This window comes from Dermacentor andersoni, chromosome 7 (assembly GCF_023375885.2).
Source record: "Dermacentor andersoni chromosome 7, qqDerAnde1_hic_scaffold, whole genome shotgun sequence".
NCBI classification, from domain to species: Eukaryota; Metazoa; Arthropoda; class Arachnida; order Ixodida; family Ixodidae; genus Dermacentor; species Dermacentor andersoni.
Window position 1 is genome coordinate 171,685,581 of NC_092820.1, and position 23,581 is coordinate 171,709,161.

At 48.2% G+C, this 23,581-nt stretch overlaps 1 long non-coding RNA gene across 1 annotated transcript in view; it reads left to right on the forward strand.

Moving 5' to 3' along the window:
* The window catches only part of LOC140219368 (uncharacterized), a 314,942-nt gene that overhangs the window by 77,737 nt on the left and 213,624 nt on the right, over positions 1-23,581 (forward strand). The window lies entirely within an intron of this gene.

Sequence of the window (23,581 nt, forward strand, 5' to 3'; positions counted from 1 at the left end):
TTTATTTACTCTAAATTTTCCCCGTATGACTTGCCCTCTGAATTAATGCAGATTAACGATATACAATGTCTTGAAGAACGAAGAAAAAATTAACGTTTGCAATTTCTTTTCTTGCTTTGGAATCAAGATCTAGCTATTAACCCTTCTCCATATATGTCGCTTTCAACGTCAAGGCATACACGCCACCATCATCCTAATTCCCTGACACCGTATTTTGCGCGAGCAGATTTATTCAAGTTTTCATTTTTCCCTCGCACGGTAACCGACTGGAATCATTCCTTATTGCCTTTCGCCACACCTTGATGTTTCTGTTTAACTTTGTTATTATTGTTTATTGTTTTGTTGTCATTTGACCCACCCTGCTTGGACCTGTACAATGTTTGCAGTAATGAATAAAGAAAGAATCCTAGACCTCACTTACCTATGGTCACTGCACTTTACTCTACCTTACACTTCTACATTCGGCACTATGCTGGAATCGGCAGAAAGTATGACATTAATTTAATTTATTGTTTCACAATTAGGGCTTTTCCAGGTCCACTTTCTGCTCCTACGCTTCCTGAAGAAAGTGGTCATTATTCGCAGCTTATTCCTTAAGTTCTACCAACATCTCTCCTCACGTGTTCCTATAATCGACACCGTAGTTGCCAATTGCTTGTTCACCAACGTGCTTTTCCCCCACTTTTGCATTGAAGTCTACCAATACTACAGTATACTGAGTTTGCAGTTTTCTCATCGCTAATTCAACATTTTCATAAAACTGATCTACTTCATCATCATCGTGACTGGATGTTGTAGCGTAGGCTTGCACTACCTTTAATCAGTACCTCTTATTGAGTGCCAGAGATTGCGACTACTGCTACCCTCTCGTTGATGCTGTAGAATTCGTCAATGTTGGCCACTTTGTCCTGATAGATTAGGAATCCTACCCCGCATTGCTTCTTTTCTGCGAGACCTCTATAGCAGATGAGAGCCGTTAGTCAGCACTCTATAGGCCTCACCAGTTCTTCTAACCTCACTAAGGCCAATGATATCCTAAACAATGCCTGATAGTTCCTCAAAGAGTCCTGCTTGGGTATCTTCACTCGAGAGGGTTCCGGTGTTAAAAGTTGCCAGAGTCAGTTTCCATTGGCGGCCTGTCCGGGTCCTGAGATTTTTAGCACCCTTTGCTGCGTTACAGGTCTGACTCCTATCTTGGTCAGGTGCTTCGCAGCTGCGGAATAATGAAGGCCATTGGTTGATCTAATGAGTCATTTGGGAGGGAGTGGCCGAATACAGCCCCAGGGAAGCCCATTCCTGTTCTGGTGAGGCAGTGTCTTTTGTTGAAGCTGAGTGGGCCTTCCTAATTTGAATACTTTGTTTAGCGCCAAACGACAGACACATGAAAGACGACAGGACAAGGCGCTACTCTCAACTGTTGAACAACTGTCTGTTGTTTTGCGCTAAACAAAGTATTCATATATTCGCGCCAACTAGTCCGCCAACGCATTGTGCTTCCTAATTTTGTTGTACCTGGATTAGTATAGCCCTACTGGGTCTCGACATCTTTGCTTGTGTCAGGCGCCACTCCAAGCCTCGAGATGTAGTGTACTGGAGGAGCTGAATTCGAGCTTGCTACCTTCAGGTTTACAAACAAAAATACTCGAGGATTTGAACTTCTAACTGTGGCAACCGAGCATCCAAGCTAGCTTAGTGAGATAAACCCTGAAGGCTGTGAGGCCACCTTATGTCAGAGAATTCCAGCCCAGAGGATCCTACATGCCTGAAAACACGCTTGAATGATCATCGATAGACAGCTTACGGTTGCGTCTGCCTGCCTCTGGCATCGGAGAAGTCCTTTCAGAACGAGTCGAAACTGCTACGCCCCTTCTTTTGCGCCGCCGAAGGCCGAGTATTCGGGTGTGATAAGGGTGCGCTGGTATATACATATACCGAAATATATACCAAAACTTTCGGTCACGGGCGTATCCTAAAGGTGGAGAGACGGGGCGCCAGAACAATTTGGTTCTGATCCGCGGCACGTCAAACATCCCAGAATATCTGCCTAGTCTCCAGAAAAGTGGTTGTCTCCACTCTGAAGTGAAGTGGAGCCGTTTTAGTTGAGTTGAGTTGAGTTGTAGGCTACTGGTGGGATTAGCCTTGCAGTTGCTGCCGGAAATTGCTCCACCGCAGCGACACTTAAAATAAATAAATCACATAATCAGACACAGACCTCACAATTACAAATGGTCACTCCTCAGTTCACTATGTGGAGGCCAAATCTGTGTCCTGTAGGTAATTTAAAAGAAGACGAGAGACCTCCTTCCTACAGAACCGGTTCCCGCGCGGGAAAACAATGTCTTGAAGAGAGCTGTGAGGAACTCCTGTCTTCTTGAGGGACCCGAATAACACCCTCCTTTCCGCGTTATACACAGTACAGCACATTAGGTAATGTTCTATGTCACCGCACACACCACACGTTGAACACAATGGTGATAACGCCAGGTCAGTCTTATACATCCACGCAGGGGTTCGACCAGAGCCCGTGCGAATGGGGAGCAGTAAGGTGGCTTGGTTTCTTTTGAGACCCTTGATTACACATGGCTTGTGAGGTGAGCTCCACAAAGAACTGAAGTGGCACAACACTGCTTCTCTGAAGAGTCTGTTGTCCTCTTGAGGCACTCTTCTCAAAGGATTCCCAGACAGCGCTCTATGGGCGAGGCTGTCCGCCATCTCGTTGCCTGTGATACCTGTGTGCGAGGGCACCCATTGGAAACGTATGGAGAAGCCTTTGATATGGAGATTGTGCACCGAGCGTAGGGAGCTAAGACATAAAGCATCAGTAGGGAACCCGTGCTCTAACCTTTGAAGGGCAGATTTTGAATCTGTAAGAATGACAACAGGTTGAGGCGTACAAAACCGTAGTTTCTTTAGAGCTGCCTCAATGGCAACGCTTTCGGCCGTTGTGGAGGACACGACTGCAGTGAAGCGAACAGACCAATCATACTTCAAAGAGGGAATGTGAAAAGCAGCTGCACTAGATCCTTTGACCTTGTCCACAGAGCCATCAGTAAAGATTTGAAGATGACGTGCATATTCAGACTCAAGATGTTCCAGTACCAGCGAACGCGTTGCCGCCAGAGGAGAACTCCGCTTAGCGCGTACGTGAGGAATTGTCAACGAACAATCGAGGCTCGCGAATGACCAAGGTGGTTTCAACCTCTTAGTTCGACCTCTAGCGTCAAGACCCAGGTAACCAAGAGTATTTAGTGCCAAGTACACTCGGGACTCGGATCTCTTTCGAAGGCGCTGTAGAAGGGCTCGGCCGGCTGCCGTCTGTTTGAGGCGGCCAATTTGCATCAATAACCGTTGTGAAGCGACTAGGCTAAGAGGTCTCGATAGAGATTCGCAAAGTACTGCATTGTTAGGAGCAGCCTGCGGAACGCCAAGAGCCCTTCTCAGGCCCTTTCTGTGCAGAACCTCAAGTCGTTCCAGCTGTGATATCGAGGGAGAAATTAAAGGGAGCTGATACATTATCCGACTCGTCACTAGTGCATCATGCAACCTGATCATTGAGGAAGGGTGATTTCCCCATTGTTCACTTGCAACTCTACGGATCACATTGAGACGCGAAGATAACGATGTCACAACCGAGTCCACAGCTCGTCGCCACTGTAGACGGTAGTCAATAATGACGCCCAAAAAGCGCTTGTGTTTCAATTGTCGAAGGCAAAATTGATCAAGGTCTATCATCAGCCGAGCATACCTTCTTCCTCTACCTGGAAACATGATGAAGCCAGATTTTTCCACCGAGAAAGTCAACCCAACACCTTGAAGGTAATTTTGAACTAAATGTAATACCTGTCGAGCTATCAGATCTAAACGCTTGTGTTCATATCCGGTTAACCAAAGGCAAATGTCGTCCGCGTATATCGACATATGGACATGCCTGCAATGTTTTTGGACTTCAGCGGGAAGACCAGCCATTACAACGTTAAAGAGCGTTGGGGAAAGAACACTTCCCTGAGGTACACCTCGTGATACCGCCCTTTCGGTGCTTGTGGTACTTCCTAACCGCACTTGAATTTTACGATCACTGATAAATGAGTGAATGAATCGCAGAAGATAGCCCTGTACGCCCATGGCCTGCAAACCATTTAGTATTGAGCTCTGAAAGACGCTATCATAAGCCTTTGATACGCCTAGGAAAATAACTAGTGTTGAAAGGCCGAAAGCTCTATGATGTTCAATATGGCTTATCAAGTCCAAGACGCTATCTTGCGCGCTTAAACCTGTTCGGAATCCAGTCATGCATGTTGGTAGAGCCCTTCTATCTTCGAGCCACAAGATAAACGCTTACTTGTCATCTTCTCCATGAGCTTAGCCACGCACGACGTCAGTGATACAGGACGATACGAGGCCAAGTCTGTCATTTCTTTGCCGGGCTTCAGCACTGGGACAACACAAGCCACCTTCCATGAAGGAGGAACGTCGCCAGTCTCCCACACTCGATTGAGATAGCTTAGGAGCATCTTCCGGTGTTCCAGAGGTAGGTTCTACATCATCTGGTTGGTGATGCCGTCAGGACCTGGTGCACATCGACGCCGCAGGCTGCTGAGTGCTGTCTGTAGCTCTCGAAGTGTAAACGGGGCGTCCATCACAGACGTAGATGTTGCAGGCGGAGCGCAGGGATGAATTCCTGAACTTGCACTTACAAATGCATCTGCAAATTCCTCTGCCAAGCACACGAGAGGTTTCTGCTTGCGCAGTGCAAGCGCTTCGAAAGGTTTACTAGGACGAGAATCACCAGCAAGACTGCCAATGACTCGCCAAATTCTCGTCATCGGTGAGAAAACCGTCAAACTAGCGCAGAAGGACGCCCACTGCGACCTACAGAGCTTGTTCGTATGGCGTCGAATGGCAGAGTTAAGCCTATTGAAGGTCGTCTTCAAAGATCTGTCGTCCTTCTTCCGCATCAGTTGTCGCTCCGCCCTTCTGCGTGCTGCGCAACGGTTCCTGAGTTCTAAATCCGGAGTCGGAAAATGATTAGGTAACTTGACTGCTGTCAGCCATCTTACCAGAAATCATTTTGTCAATCACATCACCAGAAACATGCAAGTTGCTCCCTGTATTTGTCCCAATTAACAACATAGCTAATTTTAGAGTCGCGCATATGGAAGTCGGCAGTAAACACAAAAATTGGATAGTGATCACTTCCCATGCGGTCAGGTGCAGTTGACCACTTCACGCGGACGTCAGATGAATGCAAGGTTAGGTCTATAGATGTGGCTGAGGCTGGAGGCCGGAAGAAAGTGGGACTTCCGTCATTGGCCACGCACAAGTCCAAACTATCGATAACTTCTACAAGTTTGCGTCCGCGGGAATCTGTGTTCCTGTCACCCCAGAGAGAGTAATGGGCGTTGAAGTCCCCGCAGATAATTCGGGGCGCAGGGCAACGGTCACAAAGCTGCTGCAGAAACAAGTCCATTGCTACCTTCTTCCGCGGAGACACGTATACGGGTGCAACAGAAAGAGTTCGGAAGCCAAGACGTATCCTCACAGCCGCTACCTCAATACTATCGGTGCAAAGATCGGTGACGTTTAAAGCCACATGAGGAATCTCTCTTCGTATGTAAAGGGCGGCACTTCCCGCGGGAAATGACTTTATGCTGCAATTCTTATGGGCGACATATCCAGTCAGAGATCTCCCGCTTGGTAGGCCAGCCTCCGAGAGGGCTAAGAGTGGAACACACGTATCTTTCAGAAATAATTTAAGTTCTGCTAATCGACTTATAATCCCAGCGCAGTTCCATTGCATAATAAGCGGCAGTTTTCGATGATATTTAGTTGCACGAGGTTGAAGAAGACTAGCCATATTATAAGGTAAAGGTCGCTGCGAAGGTGGTAATCATTGACTCAAAGGAAAGAACGAGCTGTAGAAAGTTCTTTTGGGTGCCAGTCTGCATTGCCTGAACATATGAACGCAGGACTTCAAACAAAACTCGCAGAAGGTCGGACAGGTCCTGATTTTTGAGCTCCTTATTTTGCTGTACGCACTGCCTCCCAACTTCAACAAAAGTTGCGGACTGGGACCCACTCTTGGCCACTGCAGCTGGTTTCTTCATCTCTTTTGAGGCGAGGGAATGTCCTCCATGTTGTCGAGTCTGAATGGCTGTGATCTGGTCGCTGAGAAACTTGGACACTTTTTGCTGCAGCAGATCGAACAACCGACCCACCCACAGATGATTTTGCTGTCTTGCTAGGTCTTGCCGTCTTGCCGTCTGCCGTTGCTTGTTACCACGCTACGAACTTCCGACTCTAACGCAGGGAACTCAACTTCCGAATCTGACACCGGGAACTCGTCACTTCCAGGTATCCGCTTCTCAGTAGGTTGTGGTTTGGGACCACTAATGAAGGACACTCGGCGGTGTAAGGCGCTTACACGGAAGGGGCAGCCGCCGAAACTCGCTGGATGGTCGCCACCAGAATTAGCGCAAGCAAAATCTGCCTTGCAGGCTTTGTAATCGTGGGCGCCACCGCATCGTTTGCAACGTTGATCTTTGATGAAAACTTTGGCTACATGCCCAAACCGTTGGTACCTAAAGCATCGGGGAGGAGGTTCAACGAATTCTCTGACTGCATGCTTGGTAAAACCGAGGTCAATTTTTTCGGGGCGCTTGGTGTTGGGAGCAAACGTTATCACAACAGAGTTAGTAGGTTTCGCTGCCCATTCTTTTTCTTGAGTCTCCACCCGGCGCATCAGACGTTTCACGTGCAGAACACCTTGCGGTTTCAAGTAGTCCAGAAGGTCGCTTTCCGAATACCACACTGGTACTCCCCTAACAACACGTGTTAGTCATGTAGGAGTGGGGCAGCCGGGCTTTAACTCTTATGTCACCAATCTGAGAGCACCGGAGAAGAATGTCAACTTGCTCTTCCGTTGCGATATCTAAATAAAAAGCACCTTGCGTTGTGAAGCGGCTGCGAATCGGGGCAGATACCAGCAGTACTTTAGTGGCTTTGAAGAGCCTGATAGGGTTCCGCTCTCTCAAATCAACATCTTTCTCTGTTGGCAAAACTACCACTGGGACTCCGACCGTTCTTTGCTTCCGACGACTCACCACCTTGAAGCCGTCGCTATCCACTTCCGCCATATCAGCCACTTCCTCGTCAGGGTCGACGATAGTTGTGTCGTCCCCACTGAGCGATGATGACGCACTGGACTGCTCATCGTCCCTGATGTCTAGCAGCTCCACACCTTGCGACGCCATGGCCGCCTACGCCACGCTGGCGTCCTTCGGATGGCGCTGTCCCTTTAAAGATGCCGGCGCCGGAGCAGCCGTACCCTTCCCATAGGGACAGTACCGCCTTAAAGATGCGGCCGTCTTCCAAGGATATAAATAACTCACTTAATGAATAGCAAAACCTATGCAAAAATTACAGAGCTGAGGTGACAACAGATCGAACAGCGTCGTCTACCTCTTCCTTCCTGGAGCCGTTTTAGTCAAGCACTTGAGCCGTAGTTTTCTTGCTATCATTGGACAGAAATGGCAAAGGGAAGTCCCATAAGAAATTTTGTGCGTCGGGACGAGGAAGGAAAACGAAGTGCTTCTCTTGTGGAACACATCTCGCCCGTCTTTGTGCTTTTCTGGACTTCTCACTGCACTTGTGGGGTCTACCGCCCCCTACACCGCGGTGAAGGATATACAACATCCCGAGGACCCTCACGGTGCCCGTTCACCCGCGAATATCAGAACTGAGGAAGCGAGGAAATACATCGAGTGATAGCGAGGACACAGAGCTGTACACAGCATCAGGTGACGAGTCCTCGGTAGACAGCTTTGGACTTGTCCAGTACCACAAGGCCAAACGAAGAATTCTCAACGGATCTTCGACGCCCAGTCCGAACACCGTCAAAACTCCACCTCAACGATGGCCTCACTCCATCCTGTTGGGCCACAGAGAGAGAGATAGAGAGAGAGAGAGAAAGAGACAAAAGGGAAGGAAAGAGAGGGAGGTTAGCCAGTGTAAATACCGGCTGGCTACACTGTGCTGGGGAAAAGGGATAAAGGGAATAAAAGGAGAAGGAAGAGAGGAAAAAAACAAGAAAAATTCACACAGTAACCCGATGTTACGCGCAACTTGTGCCACAGAACGCTACTGACAACCTACGCGTCCTCAACAGGCAAGCACTCTCCGTACATCTGGAAAACACCGTGCCGAACGAGGTCAAGGATGAATGGATGGATGGATGGAGGGATACAACTTTCTTGTACGTCCGGCAAGGTTTAAGGCGATGCGGGCTCAGGTCTCCCACGGGGGAACGTCGAGGCCCTGCCCCAACGCCGCCTCACGGGCTTGCTGGACTGCCCACATCTGAATTCCGAGGTCTGAGCTGCGCAGAGCGGCGGCCCACCTCGATGACAGGGTCTCCGGAGTAACTGCCATCCCTCCTATAACTACATTGCACTCCCACAGCATGTGTTTGAGTGTTGCTGGTCCTTCCTGGCACAATTTGCACGTGTCGTCCTGATGCTTATCTGGGAAGATACGTTTCAGACGGGATGGATTAGGGAAGGTGTTCGTCTGGAGTTGTCGCCAGGCGACGGCCTGCCTCCTGTTCAATTTAGGACTCGGCGGTGGGTATATCCTTCTGGCGTTCAAATATGCACTGGTTATGTCGTTGTATCTGGTGAGCCTGTCCCGTAAGGATGTCAGGATAAATACTAGGCGAAACATTCTGGCAATCGATGTGATGAACCCGAGCGCGCTGAACATACTACAACATGTAACGCAGCTTGGTAACACCAAGGTCCGCTCCATCGTGCCAGCGAATGGTGCCACAATAACAGGAGTCACATATGACATTGACAATGACATAACTAACGCCGACCTCCCAGTTATCATAAAACCAGCAAGTGATCACAACATCATTGTGCATGTTGGTCGCCTCGGTAACTCACGTTGTGCGAGGATAACGTTCAAAGTTGACTGCCTTCCATCCTACGTGAAGGTTGGCCACTTTCGCCACCAGGTTCGACCATTTATTCCAAAACCAATGCAAAGCTTCAATTGTCAAAAGATTGGCCATGTGAAGGGTGTTTGCGAAAATTCCGCCGTGTGCCCTCGATGCGCCGAAGCCCAATCAGAAGACAACTGCAGCGCAACCACGTTGAAGTGTCCTGTCAGGGTGATCACTGCGCCTCTTCCAAAGACTGTCCCCAGATCAAGAAAGAGATCACTATTCTTAAACGAATGGTGAGAGACAACTCTACCCACAAAGAGGCCGCTGTGAAAGTGTGGCGAAGACGACGTCACCGTCGAAGGACTTCCCGACGGTGAATATCAACTTTTCAAGAAAAGTCAACTCGTCATGCAGAACCATCAGCGGAAGTCTCCAGCACCCCAAGCACCGAAGTCGGAAGGGAGAAAACTGCCAGATCTCTCTCTACAAAGGAATGACCGCCACTTACGCGTACACGACCGGCAGAAAAGCCGCAGAAGAAGCCGCCCCCAGTACAGCAAGATGCTGTATCCGAGGAGTCGCGGAAAACAGATGAGCAAATGATAGCTCTTATTAGGCCTTTAATGAATGCGATTCGCGTGTTGCTAAATAACATGTACACACCGTCTGCCCGAAGTGCGTTTCAAGTACTGGACTCAATGAGTCCGGTGCTGGCAACCCTAGATCATGGCTCCCCAGCCATGGTCTTTCAGGGATAAGGTCCGACAAGCAGCTATTTTTCAGTGGAATCCCCGCGGACTCAGAGCACGCATTTCGGATTTCCGGCGCTTTGTGTATGCCAATATGTTTCCGGTTATCTTCATTTGCGAGCCGAACTTATCGAACCCAATCAGGCTTTCTGGATATGAATCGTTCATGTCGTCAACTGTAGGTGAAAACAGTAAGGTTTTGCCGTGACCTCACTTACATTCATCAGCCTGTGCCACCTAACGACGATAATCAATATATATGCCTAACAATAAGCAAAAATAATTTTACCTTTACTTTAGTGGGCGCTTACCTATCTCCGTCAAGTCGATTTGGTCACAAAAGACTACGAGACATCCTATCCTCAACTCCCGATCCCTGGTTCATCATTGGTTAGATTTGAACGCCCATCATACATTCTGGGGAAGTTCGAAGGTCAATGAGAGAGGCAGAGCTCTCGTATCTTTCGCCTCCAGTAATGAACTTTGGCTGCTGAATGATGGAAGTCCTACGTTCTTACGTGGCTCCACATACAGCAGCTGTCTTGACTTGGCTTTTGTCTCACGAAGCCTTGTCAGACGTTCTGGGTGGTTGGCGGACATAGAGACGCACGGAAGTGACCATATTACCCCGCACGTCAAGATCAGAGGATTATCCCCTTCCAAAATACGAGATACGATCCAAAGAGTGGACTGATCTAAATTTCAGTCTGTGATGGAAGAACACTGCGACGCCAATCCATCTTTCGACTTGGAAAAGGCAATCAAGAGTGCGGTGCAAGACACTATGCGCACTCTCACATGCTCTTCGAAACTGACGGAATTTGATGCGGAACTACAACGACTTCGAGCAACCTGACGACGTGCTGAATGAAGGTACCGACGCACGAAGACAATGGACGATTTACGGATAGCCAGACGCACGCAAAAGAAGATCCAGCGCCGGTCAGACAAGCTCGAATCGCAACGTTGGACTGCATTCTGTGAGTCGCTAGATCCGCGCAAGCCTTTATCGCAACTATGGAGTAAGATGCACGGTCTCTGGACACTCTCCGTACAGAGGTTCCCATTCAAGGCTCTTGCCCTCTCTCAAAAGAGACCGGAGATTGACGTGGCGAGGATTTCTGCGCCAGATTATCCGGCCAACTCACACCTCCCAACATTCTAACGCCTTCGAGTCCGCTATCAGGTGATCACCCCATGTATCTACCATTCTCAATCCACGAACATAAGGCAGCATTAGCTTTGTGTGGCCGTGCATCAGCGCCAGGACTTGATGGAATTTCCTACCGAGCTCTGTGTCATTTGGGTGAGCGAGCGAGAGATGCTCTCCTTGAGCTATACAATGCATCTTGGAGAGATGGTGCGCTACCAACAAGCTGGAAGACAAGTCACCTTGTTCCACTGCTGAAGCCTGGCAAGTCACCTTTGGAGCTCTCGTCATGTAACCCGATCACTTTGGCAAGCTGTGTGGGCAAAGTTATGGAGAGGATGGTCCTAGGACGCCTGGAGGGGTACTTGGAGTACTACCATAACACCTACCCAAATGCCATGGCGGGCTTCCGACGCGGTCGATCATCGATCGATAACGTCGTCGACCTGGGGACTTACATTCAACATGAGAAATGCCGTAAGCGTCTCTGCGCATCCTTATTCCTCGACGTTAAAGGGGCGTATGACAACGTTACGCATGAAGCCATCCTCTCTGCTCTCGCAGAGGTAGGAGTGGGTGGTCGGATGTTTCAATGGATACGGAGCTATCTATCCATGCGATCCTTCTTTGTAAGCACCGAGGAAGGCCATACTTCTCTAGATTATAGCTACCGCGGCGTCCCTCCGGACGGTTTACTTAGCCCTGTATTATTTAATTTAACTCTGATCGCTCTCCTTGAGCACGTGCCAACCACAATCAGGTTATCAATGTACGCGGATGGCATCTGCATATGGACTTCTGCAGTAACACGCCTACAGTTGCGAGCGAGAATTCAGAGCCGCCACCCAAACTGCTATCTACCTCCGTAATCGAGGCCTGGAAATTTCCTCCGAAAAAGGCGCACTAGTGCCATGTACGCGCAAACCCATGACAAAATACAGCGCAATGATAAATGGCCAAATAATACCACATGTTCGATCGCACAAGTTTCTAGGCGTCATAATCGACAGGGACTTGTCATGGAGCCCTCACGTATCATACGTGAAAAAACTGTTGATAGGCATCTGCCACCTGTTCAAGTTTTTCACTCGCAAAACTTGGGGAATATCGACAAGTGGCATGTTACAACTGTACAAGGTACTTTTTCTACGCTTTCTGCGATACAGCTTGCCAGCAATAACCAACACAGGTAAAAGAAATCTACGTACGATACAAAGTGTTAAGGTCCAAGCGCTCCGGATCCGTCTAGACCTGCCTCGGAGTGCATCAACAGTGGCTACGATAGCAATCGCTAGAGACCACCTTGTCACGACCCACATTGAAATTGAAGTGTTCAGGACCCATATAAGGCATCTAACCAGGACTCCTCGTCACCACTTAGCCTCTCTACCAGCGGACAGACCTCGCATATCTTTCAGCCAAACGATAACCGCACATAATGAATCATTGCCATCTTGTTTCACTCCGGCTACGAGACCTTAGATTCCTCCATGGTGCCTCGCTCAGCCAAAAATCACCTCGCAATACCTGGCATCACGATAAAAGCTGATCTATCATCACCAGCCCTTAAACAGCTCGCACTACTATTTTTGTACGAGAGCTACCGTGACTCTACACATATCTACACTGACACGGCTCCACGGCGGCAATCGTGATACCAGCGACAGCCACAACAATCAAATTTAAGACGACTCAAGCGACAACGTCGACGGCAGCAGAGCTCCCAGCGTTCTTTACTGCCCACCATTACATTGGTAATGAAAAGCCACACAAGTGGACGGTATTCTGCGATTCTAAGGCGGCACTGCAGTCTCTACTGTCACCTTTACGACGAGGACCGCACGAGCAGCTCATATTTCACATTACAGAGACGTTACACCATATAAATGATGCAGGCCATAAATTACGTTCCAACAGCTTCCAAGTCACTGCGGGATTACCGGCAATGAACTGGCCGATTAAGCTGCCCGTTCAGCCTATACTGAGGAGCACCACCTACCAATTCCACTTTCTAGGACTGACGCAGCACGGAAGCTCCGCCTGCTTGCTCGGCAGTACACCATATTACAATGGAATGACCCCCTTTTAAGAAATTCTCGACTGTACTACCTTGATCCCACATTAAGTCTTCGAGTGCCATCACAGCTACGCCGTGGAGACGCCGCGCTTTTGCACCGACTGTGGTTGGGCGTTGTCTTTATCAAAGCCTATGCATTCCGCATAGGGATGACCGACACCCCAACCTGTGACCACTGCTGCCATGAAGAATCGATTGACCATATTTTGTGTGCCCGCAGTACAGTCCAGAGAGGGAATGCCTTCGCCACGAACTTGACCAACTGGACGACCAACCGCTATCGGAAAAAGAATTCTACACCACCGAAGGGACTTAAGGTCACAGAAGAAGGCCGTGCACTGCCTATTGCGCTTTTTGCGATCTACCGGCGTTTGTGAACGTCTTTAACTGGAGCGCCTTTTGTGCGTTTGTGCGTGTCCATGTGTGCGTGTTTCTTTCTTGTTTTTAGCGTTTTCCACTCTTTCATCTTTCTAACCCCTATCTCCCATCTCCAGTGTAGGGTAGCGAACCGGAGACTGATATCTGGTTAACCTCCCTGCCTTTCCTCTTCATCTCTCTCTCTCTCTCTCTCTCTCTCTCTCTCTGCGCGTCGGGCCAAAAGGGGTTTATTATCTAATGTATAGAAAATTGGGAGCACTCGCTTGTTTTGCTCACTGGATGTTACATCTTGTTATTTGACTGGAGCTGGCTTGAAAAAAAAAAATATTCTCGTCAACGCGACTGTAGCGCGGAGCTCCAAAGGAAACTCACAAGGGGTTTTCAGTAAGAAAGCTTCGCAGTTGTGGAAAAATTTGTCCTGGTTGGGACTCGAACACGGGACCGACGCCTTTCTGGTGAAGTCGCTCTATCATCTCAGCTGACCAGGAGGCACCAGGAGGACATAACATGTTTTGCTGGTAGACTTAGTAAACGCTTACCGCAGGAGGTGGAATGAAAAAGTGCCGGCGCAGCGAGAATTCACTGTATGTTAAAACACCTGGGGTGCTCTAACAAGGACTGAGTCTTCCGAACGGCGCTCCTAATACAATTCGCATTTCTTAATGAAAGCTTATAAGCTAAATTTATCTTGCCCCTTTTCGACGTTTATTAGCTCATTAGCACGCAGAACAGACGGAACTGATGCTCTTTATGTTGTGCTCTCCAGGGGGGCAGGGGCATTCTGTAAGTGTCCACCTAGTGGACATGTCCATTTCGTTTGCTGCTCAAGTTCTGACTGGCTGGGCTGGGATAGACGTCAGAAGGAGACAGGAGCCCTCAGCCGATCAGCACTTTATGTACCTTTCCCCCCTAGACCTCACTTGGATAGTTTCACATTCTTTTGTTTCCATTTTACACTGAAATGTGGAACAACTTAGAAGTTTATTTTCGGGAATCGCCACGCGAGCCCTTTGGGAAGGAAAATCCTTTTCATGTGACACATTGATTGTGTGCCCATGGTATTAGTGGACTTAGCTACCCCTGCCGCTGTCTCAAATCCGAATCATCAGTATGTGTAAATAAAATTTAAAAAAAAAGCTAGGCGATCACAGCTATACACCAAAATATCTCCACTGCAACACGCAAACTCTCTTTTCGTTTCTACGAAAAAAAAAAAAAAAGGGGTGGGAGTCTTTGCCCACTTACCAGGTTGATGAGCATTGACAAAACAGTGGAGAAACAAAACAAAAAAAGGCAAGAACGGATAGTAGTCAGGCGTGAAACGCGGGATACGACCTACTTTCCAACTGTCTTTGTGTATGCGTGTGTGTGTGTGCTAGCTTGCAGGCATCTGAAGCACGCAAGCGACGGATCTCGCGTTTTTGAATACCTAGCATGATAAAAAAGATAACGACAAAAATTGAGGGATATGCGGAGCCACAAAGAGGTAAAACGTAAAAGACCGAATGATGAAAGATAGCCATTGTGTCGGGCCACCAACAAGAATTCGTGACCGTGGTTGTTCGATGAGGTGTTCGCGTGCCTAACAAAGTTTGAGGCGACCGCATAGCTTTTATTTATTTCCCTGCAAGCTTTTATTTTCTTCCTGCAAGGCCTTCTTTTCGAGCAGGTCACGTATAATTTTCTCGCTATCACTTGGCTTTTCTTAAAGGCAAATTCGCTACATTAGATGAAATCCGCATCAGATGGGACCAAACTGCGAGCAGACAGACATGACGCTGAATAACGAGTGTATAGACTTATTGACACGGCTGGCCTTTTATACACCAGTGAAGAACTAGACTAACATCGTAAACGGCCACATACACATAAAAAAGCACAAGAAACAAAAAGGTACTCTCGACATTTTCATCACGCATACATGTGAATTTTACACAGTCACAACAAAAAAGTGAATTTTTTTCGTAGTCTGCCTTCTTAGTATATCGCAGATACATTCCGCCTGACTGTACGATGTATTTATTATTCTTTTTTTTTCATATATAATCATGGGAATGTAGGCTGCGTCAGAACCGGCTATCCTCAAATCCCAAACTCGTTACTCAAGCAGCAATAAATAGGAAAAGAAATAAATTATAAAAAGCCCGGTACACACACAAGCACGAGCGCACAAATATGTCTCTATTTGCACCAGCACCGAAGACACAGTCCAGTGATTATGAGACGGTCGGCCTTTACGTAAAAGTATCTCCACACAATTCTCTTCATACATACAGAAGGACAACACGACACGAAAAAAGCACAATCTATAGAAGACAAAAAAATAATGTCGTTTATAAGCAGTCTATAAGCAGATGCATCAACTAAGGGCTTGCATAATTACTGCCCCATATTTGAGCCTACCGAGGCAGGAGACGAGTTATCTTGATTTGTTCAATCCTGTCTGAAAGCTATATATATCTATGTATATAGCTTTATAGCTATCTATAGCTTTTAGCTATCCCTATATTTAGTTATATATAACCTGTCTGAAAGCGATATATATCTGCCACTCCGCAAATAAAGCTAGTTGGAAGGCAGGCCTCTTCATTTTTTTTTTTTTTGGCCCTTGCCCATTTCTTCCAATTCCTTGCCGCGCTGTGTTAAGTTCAAATGCATAAAGTTGTTAGTCAGTGCCTCGTTGGCGCTTTTCTTCTTCAGTCCCGTCTGGTAGCGCTGTTTTCGTTTGTTCATGAACCGACCAGCCCGATAGGGAATACCGGTTCTCGACAACCGTCATGTGGCGCATGCAATGCAGCTGGCGAGGCAGTGTGTCATTTTCAAGGCGGGGTCGCATCTTTGCTTTAGACAAGCCCTGCGGCCGCAGCATCGCTGTTGTACGCATGTCGAGCTATGGAACTTATACATACAGTGACAACAAGAGACAGGTTGAGAAACTTTATTTGCAAGAAAGGGCCCACTGCCCTTGCTTGGCAAACATATTACTATTATAAACAAAATGCTAGCATGCTGTCTCCCTCAACAAGTTGAGGAATTCGACCTCCTTATTAAGAAGGGAGGAGGAGGAGGAGACAAAGGAGAGGAAAGACAGGGAGGTTAGCCAGTGTAGGTACCGGCTGGCTACCCTGTGCTGGGGAAAGGGGTAAAGGGAATAAAAGGAGAAAGAAGAAGAAGAGGAAAAAAAAAGAAAATTGACACAGTAACGCGAAACTACGCGCTACAACGTTCAGAGGCGGTCGCACAATTCACATGTCCTTAAAAACTTCAACAAAGCCCTTAAGGCCTTGAGTGCCGAAGCCCGTCTGGACCAGTGTCCTAGAGCTTTTTCCTCTGTAAAGGGGCGATTGTCCAGTTTTGCGAGAGCGGTCACGAGCACTTTTCTTCGCACTGCGTAACGGGGACAGTCACAAAGGAGGTGTTCAATCGTCTCCTCGCAGCCGCAGGTGTCACAAGTAGGGCTGTCAGCCATTCCAATGCGGAATGAATAGGAGTTTGTGAATGCCACGCCGAGCCACAGGCGGCACAGAAGTGTTGCTTCCGCTCGTGGCAACCCTGGTGGTAGGCGGAGTTGCAGACGTGGATCCAATTTGTGGAGACGTGCGTTCGTGAATTCACTGGTGTTCCACAGATTCTGTGTAAGCTCGCGGGCGAGGGAGCGAAGACTTGTGGCTGCATCTGTCCTTGACAGCGGTATGGGTGTAATCTGGGCACCATCATGAGCCGACCGGGCAGCGTCATCCGCACTGTCATTTCCTGAAATTCCACAGTGACCCGGTATCCACTGGTAGATGATGTTGTGTCCCTTGTTGATTGCGTGATGGTGGAGTAGTCGGATGTCTGCGACTAGTTGCTCATTTGGTCCATGGCTGAAAGGGGACATCAGACACTGAAGAGCTGCCTTTGAGTCACATAAGATGGACCATGAATGTGATGATTTGTGAACAATAAACTCCAGAGCAGCACGGATAGCTGCGAGTTCTGCAGCCGTCGATGATGTAATGTGAGATGTCTTGAACTTGAGTGTGACGCACTCTGCGGGAATCACCACTGCTCCAGCTGAACTATTAGAGGATACAGAACCGTCTGTGTAAACGTGGATGCGTCCTCTGTGCTGTTCATGTAGCATTGAAAGCACAGTTTGTTTGAGGGCGAAAGTTGACATCTCCGTTTTCCTTTTGATACCGGGAATAACAAGAAGAGCCTGGAGTGGATGGAGGCACCACAGCGGTTGAGATGGTCGTGCTGCAGGCGTGAAGTTCGACGGTAAAGTTGCATGGTTGGCGGCAATAATCTTGCTAAACGCTGAACGAGGTCGAGCGGCAGGAAGGGAGGCGAGATGATGCGATGGAAGTCGGGCGAAGTGCCTGATATGCATCCTTAAGGTGTCGACTTGAAGATACGTGTTGATGGGGTGGTCATGCGCGATGGCTATTGTTGCTGCCGTGGACGCACATCTGGGAAGACCAAGGCAAATTCGCAGAGCTTGAGCTTGTACAGATTGGAGGGCACGGAGGTTGGTCTTGCCGGTCCCACCCAGTACAGGTAAGCTATAGCGCAGGAGACCAAGGAACAGTGCGTTATAGAGTTGGAGCATCGCACTCACAGACACACCCCATGACTTTCCCGCAAGAAATCTCAGCACGTGGGTTATCATGACTAATTTCCTTTTTAGGTAGGAGATATGAGTACTCCAGGAAAGGTCTCGATCGATTATCACTCCTAGAAAGCGGTGCGTCTTCTCGTAGGCAATTGGCTGTCCATTAATTCTGATAACGTACGGTTTCATTGCTTTACGCGTGAAAGCGACTATAGAGCACTTCTCGCAGGACAGCTCCAGACCTCGTGCTCGAAGATAACCTGATGTTAGTGTGGCCGCTTTTTGAAGTCTGGCGCGCACCTGAGGACGCGTCGCTCCTGATGACCAAATGCATATATCGTCTGCATAGATCGACACATGGACGGATTCCGGAAGGGTATGAACCAGGTCGATGAGCACCAGGTTAAATAGAGTGGGGCTCAAGACTCCGCCTTGTGGTACGCCTCGGTAGGTGTTGCGTTGTGATGACGCACCGTCCTCTGTTTGCACAAAGAATGACCTGTCCTTCAAGAAGCTGGATATCCACCGAAAAACAAGGCCGCCGAGGCCGACATCACCCAAGGCGTCCAGGATGGCTTGATGGGTTACGTTGTCATATGCGCCTTTAACATCCAGGAACATCGCCGCTGACAGTCTCCTGAGGCTTTTTTCGTGCTGAACAGACGAGACAAGATCTATGACGTTGTCTATAGAAGAGCGTCCGCGTCGAAAGCCTGCCATAGCGTCAGGATATAACTTGTAATGTTCTAGATACCACTCTAGACGCGTCAGCACCATCCTCTCCATCACCTTTCCCAGACAACTGGCCAGAGCAATGGGACGATAAGACGCCACGTCTAGGGGTGATTTACCTGGCTTGAGCAAAGGCACAAGGCGGCTAGACTTCCATGCAGCTGGAACTTCTCCTTCACGCCATGAATTATTGTACACGTCTAGAAGTGCCTGCCGGGCTGTGTGACCGAGGTTTCCAAGAGCTGTGTATGTCACCCCGTCAGGCCCAGGCGATGAGGAACGTCTGCACGCTGCCAACGCCGCCTGCAACTCCTCGATGGAAAACAAATTGTCCATACGAGAATCTCGCGAGATAGGAACATCACGGGGATCACGTGTAGTGAACGATGGCGGTAGACCAGCAACCTTGAAACAGAAGTCCTCCGCTACGTCGATCTCTCTGCGACCTTGATAGAGAGCCAGGCATTTGAAGGGGTGGCGTTGTTGCGGTGATGTTCGAAGACCACGCACTGTTCTCCAAATATGTGAGAGGGGTTTATGCGGATCAAGGGTATCACAGAAGGTTTTCCATCTTAGAGACTGCAGGGAGTTGATCCGACGCTGGATCTTCTTCTGTATGCGTCTCGCCTCCCTTAGGTCGTAGATGGACTTGGTGCGCCTGTACCTTCTTTCCGCGCGACGGCGGATTGCTCGAAGCCGCTCCAATTCTGCTTCGAATTCAGAAAATTTAGGAATAGGCCTAAAAGATCTTGTGGCTTCTTGAGCAGCGGCGTTAATTAGCTTCTCGATGTTGCCAGGCAGACAATCCTGGATCTCTTGGCTATTCTTCTCCATGAGCAACGTGTATTTAGGCCAGTCGATGTGATGAAGAACTGTAGTAGAGTGTGACTTGCGTATGCCGTCGATTTTAACATATGTTGGGACGTGGTCACTACCATGCGTTTCGTTGTCCGTGAACCATTTCACACTGGCACTGAGGCATCTTGAAGCAAAAGTCAAGTCCAGGCAGCTGCTGTATGTCAATCCCCGCAGAAAGGTGGGACTGCCATCATTTAGGCAGCAGAGCTCATGATCCGACGCGAAGGATAGTACACGTCTTCCTCGACAGTCCATCTTTAAGCTTCCCCATAGCGGATGATGCGCATTGAAGTCGCCGGTAATAACCCATGGTCCAGGTGTCGCTGTTAAAATTGTACTTAGCCTTGCGCTGTCAAATCGACTCGAAGGTGAAATGTAGGCACCTATGAGCGTGAGTGCGACGTTCTTGCATTTTATAGTCAAACACACATACTGATTGTCGTCATCAGGTGCCACTGGGTGTAAAACATATGTGAAATCACATCTGATATAAACGATGACTTTGCTGCGGTCGGTACAGGTGGCAGACATGAAAGCTTCATATCCTGATAGGCGGATGGCGCTCTCAACGTTTGGTTCACAAAGACGATTATTGGAAATTTGTTCTTAAAAACAAACGGACGAAAGTCCGAAATGCGCGATTTAATGCCTCTGACATTCCATTGGAAGATAGACGCTTCCTTGACTTCTCTAAGGAACGAATGTAGAGGAGCAGCCATGGTGCTTCTCAAGGCCGGACAGTACCGGATACAGGGCATCCAGTATTTGAAGTGCGCCTCGAGCCGCCGGAGTGTGTATGGCGGTCAGTAGTGCTCGTAGCGTGTTCATAAGGGCCCTTATCATGGTGACAACTTGTTTGTCGTTGTCTTGGTTGCTGCCAGAAGGTGAAGCATGATTCGGCGAGCGTGCTACATCTTGTCGCTCCGCTGGTGGATCTAGCCGTGGCAATGGCGGCCACTCCTCGCTTGAGGCAATTATATTGGAGACTTTCTGCTGAGGAATCTCATTGCTGCTATTGCAACTGTGATCCCGACGCGAAAGCCATCAGACCTCACCATTTTATATATGCCTGTGGCTGCTAGCGACAATCTAAACCGGATCAACCGTCAAGCCACATCTGTATCGCTCGAGGCACTTGTTCCGGGTCAGATCAAAGATATAAGGATCAACGCCCGTAAGAACATCCTCGCTATAGATGTCACAAACCGCAGCGCGCTAGACATTCTGAGCAACGTTAAGGTGCTGGATAGCATCAACGTACGCTGTTATAAACAAGACCATCACGACTCTACGGCCGGCGTTGTGTATGACGTAGATAATTCCATAAGCGATGGTGACCTGCATATACTCATCAAGCCGGCGACAGAGGGAATTGCCATATTGCAAGCCCGTCGCCTGGGAAACTCGAAATGTGTCAAGTTAACTTTCAAAGGAGACAGCCTACCGTCCCACGTCAAGGTCGGTCACTTCCGACACGTTGTACGGCCTTTTGTGCCAAAGCCGCTTCAGTGCAGGAAATGTCAAAGGATAGGGCACGTTAGTGCGGTTTGCACAAACGCTGCCGTGTGCTCACGGTGCTCTGGGTCGCACAGCTCCGACGCCTGTCGTGCAGAAAACCAAAAGTGCGCCAATTGTCAGGGCTCTCACGATGCAACTTCGAAGAATTGCCCACATGTGAAAAATGAGGCGAAAGTCTTGAGGCAAATGGTCAGGGATGGTTCCTCGCACAGGGAGGCTGCCGCTAAGGTGCGACGTCGACGCTCACGTCGTCGGAGATCTAGGAAACCCACTGCTATTGCTAAGGATGCACCGCGTCCACTGACAGTCCAGAAACTTACGCATACAGTTAAAAAGGGAGGATGGTTCAATGCGCATATTGGCTATCGTAAAGATGCTGTGCGTGATTAAAAAAAAATGTTCGTCGACCCCGACACACCGAAACCATGACGTAACTTTTTCGTCCATCTAGAACACATCTCATAGTGTAAAATTCTTTTTGTTAGGCATATGCGTCGAGCGTTGAACTGTGCGTGCATTTCTACAAGAGAAGAAACAGCGAAGGTATGACAGATAAACATAGGAACCTATATCCGCTTGACTAAATATTTTGCAAGTAATCCCGGCCACGGCGACCGCATTGCGATGGGGGCGAAATGCGAAAACACCCGTCTACTTACTTTTAGGTGCATGTTAAAAAACCCCAGGTGGTACAAATTTGCGGAGTTCCTCACTAGGGTGTGCCTCATAATTAGACAGTGGTTTTGGCACGTATAACAGCATAATTTAAATATTTTGCAAGAAAAAAAAGGAAAGGAAAAGCGCGTGCCACAACGAGTATTTATTGATAATCTACGTAATGTTGCTTTCCAAGTAGTGTTTTTGATACGCATGGACACGTGCTCAAAATACTAACTCTAGCCAAATTTATGTAGCGAGTAACCTTCGTAGTTGATGTTTATTTTTATATCTTTCTCGTGCCTCTTAGTGTGGGCGCGTTCTAAAGTGCAATTCTTCTTATCATCTTTACTTGCTTATGTTAAACCAGATTTATTTTTTGCATGTATGCAAAATAGAGTGGCCATAAGTGTGATGCTTGCAACTTCTCTGGTTACAGCCCCACCTGTCTAAAGGGGCTCAAGATCGCACACGCCAATAATATAGCTTGCCCTGGGCATAACGCACGCCGGTACTATGGTATGCTTTAGCCTGGACTTACATTTTATGATGTGTTACGCTTCTTACGATGTGTTACACTTAGTCTGTATTGCTGGGTACACACTCTGTGAACCAGCCAACAGTTTCGATGACATTGCGAGAGATCGACGAGATATCCACATTTTCTTTCCAGGTAATATTGTTTCCTAACAATCTTTTAGTGTCGGCTTTAACAGAACTTCTGTAATAGCTGGAAAACAGTTTAATTGAGCAAGATAAAAGAAGCAGGAGCCAGGTGTGATTGTTTCTCAGTCAGGTGCTCATATTCAACAAATAAGAAATTTCATCAAGGAAGAAAGACAAGAAATTCAGTGAGAGAGGTAGCATTCTTTTGACTGCCCCACAATGAGCAAGAGAAAGTAGGGAATATAAAGATGAGAACGAGAAAGATGAGGTTCCCGTGGTTATAATACCGCGTGGTCGAATACGAACAAATGAACCAGTGGATCCCTAATAAATATTTGAGGGAATTGTTCGCAAGTAGCAATAAGAAAGAAAAGTTACTAACTTTTCGCTAAACTTTATTAACACTTCGCTGTTTGTGTATACTTCTATTTGATGTGCGCTAACGATTGCTCCTCCTGACGTCTTTGCCTTCGTTCGTGCTTTCGTACCCGGTATTCGTTTTTACACCGAAGCGCTTTCTGATATATTCCACGGACCATTTGCTCATAGTTGTAAAGAACTTGTGAAATTCCTAGAACGCAAGTGAATGACATGGAAGCGTTTGATGGAACTAGAAATACTTGAGGCTGCTTCTTTATTGTGCACCACAGTATCTTATTTCGCGGGCATAGATCTAAACAACATTGCTCCCCCAGCCACGTTCTTCGTTCATTCCTAACCGCTGCTGCAGCCGGTAAACGGCTTTGCAATGTTTATCAGTTTTAGACAAGTGTACACTGTGGTTCGCTATTACAGGAAACCCATGATTTTAGAGTATGTGCTAACTTTTCCTTCTGAAAAGTATGTATTCACCTGGATTTGCAGCAGATGACTTCTTGTTGGTAGCACTGACACCTTTATTCGCACCTGCTCAGTGGATGCATTGGCATAACTTGACCATGCATTCGCAGCTAGAGTGTCAGCGAAATGAGAACCACAGATTGTAGTGTTCCTGCACTGTACACCCATGATCAATAGTATGCGGACCACGGGAGTGCGCGTCCAACCGCATCGACGCGCCACCTTCCGACTCGGTGCCGGCTGTCGACAGTGGCGCTCTAGCTGCCGGAGAGCATGCGCATCCCATCACATCTGACGGCCGCTCATGTTGCTTTCCTTGTCGATGTACGCTGCTGGGCGACTGAAGGTTCAATGGGCAGCCGCCCGTGCCGCTTCCTCTTCTCCGGCATATCTGCGTCACTGAGTGGCATTGCTG